We start from the raw sequence: 1,757 nt of genomic DNA, 5'->3' as shown, positions 1-1,757 counted from the left end.
ACTAACACTTCCTGTGTAGCAGTGACTGACACCTGGAGTGTGTATGCTCAGAATTTACACATAACAAACATACAGTGGGGCTTGAAAGTTTGTGAACCCTTTAGAATTTTCTATATTTCTGCATAAATATTACCCAAAACATCATCAGATTTTCACACAAGTCCTAAATGTAGATAAAGAGAACCCAGTTAAACAAATGAGACAAAAATATTATACGTGGTCATTTATTTATTGAGGAAAATGATCCAATATTACATATCTGTGAGTGGCAAAAGTATGTGAACCTTTGCTTTCAGTATCTGGTGTGACCCCCTTGTGCAGCAATAACTGCAACTAAACATTTCTAGTAGCTGTTGATCAGTCCTGCACACCGGCTTGGAGGAATTTTAGCCCATTCCTCCATACAGAACAGCTTCAACTCTGGGATGTTGGTGGGTTTCCTCACATGAACTGCTCGCTTCAGGTCCTTCCACAACATTTCGATTGGATTAAAGTCAGGACTTTGACTTGGCCATTCCAAAACATTAACTTTATTCTTCTTTAACCATTCTTTGGTAGAACGACTTGTGTGCTTAGGGTCGTTGTCTTGCTGCATGACCCACCTTCTCTTGAGATTCAGTTCATGGACAGATGTCCTGACATTTTCCTTTAAAATTCGCTGGTATAATTCAGAATTCATTGTTCCATCAATGATAGCAAGCCGTCCTGGCGCAGATGCAGCAAAACAGGCCCAAATCATGATACTACCACCACCATGTTTCACAGATGGGATAAGGTTCTTATGCTGGAATGCAGCGTTTTCCTTTCTCCAAACATAATGCTTCTCATTTAAACCAAAAAGTTTTATTTTGGTCTCATCCGTCCACAGAAGCTTTTTCCAATAGCCTTCTGGCTTGTCCACGTGATCTTTAGCAAACTGCAGACGAACAGCAATGTTCTTTTTGGAGAGCAGTGGCTTTCTCCTTGCAACCCTGCCATGCACACCACTGTTGTTCAGTGTTCTCCTGATGGTGGACTCATGAACATTAGCCAATGTGAGAGAGGCCTTCAGTTGCTTAGAAGTTACCCTGGGGTCTTTTGTGACCTCACCGACAGTTACACGCCTTGCTCTTGGAGTGATTTTGTTGGTTGACCACTCCTGGGGAGGGTAACAATGGTCTTGAATTTCCTCCATTTGTACACAATCGGTCTGACTGTGGATTGGTGGAGTCCAAACTCTTTCAAGATGGTTTTGTAACCTTTTCCAGCCTGATGAGCATCAACAATGTTTTTTCTGAGGTCCTCAGAAATCTCCTTTGTTCGTGCCATGATACACTTCCACAAACATGTGTTGTGAAGATCAGACTTTGATAGATCCCGGTTCTTTAAATAAAACAGGGTGCCCACTCACACCTGATTGTCATCCCATTGATTGAAAACACCTGACTCTAATTTCACCTTCAAATTAACTGCTAATCCTAGAGGTTCACATATTTTTTGCCACTCACAGATCTGTATTGGATCATTTTCCTCAATAAATAAATGACCAAGTATAATATTTTTGTCTCATTTGTTTAACTGGGTTCTCTTTATCTACTTTTAGGACTTGTGTGAAAATCTGATGATGTTTTGGGTCATATTTATGCAGAAATATAGAAAATTCTAAAGGGTTCACAAACTTTCAAGCACCACTGTACAGTTACATCATGACACACTTTACAGTAACTGCTTTATCCTGGGTATCTTATAAGGGTTGTGGTGGATCCAGAGCTGATCCC

The sequence above is a fragment of the Neoarius graeffei genome, chromosome 12 (genome assembly GCF_027579695.1).
Source record: "Neoarius graeffei isolate fNeoGra1 chromosome 12, fNeoGra1.pri, whole genome shotgun sequence".
In the NCBI taxonomy this organism is placed as follows: domain Eukaryota; kingdom Metazoa; phylum Chordata; class Actinopteri; order Siluriformes; family Ariidae; genus Neoarius; species Neoarius graeffei.
Note: the sequence above shows the minus strand (reverse complement) of the source record.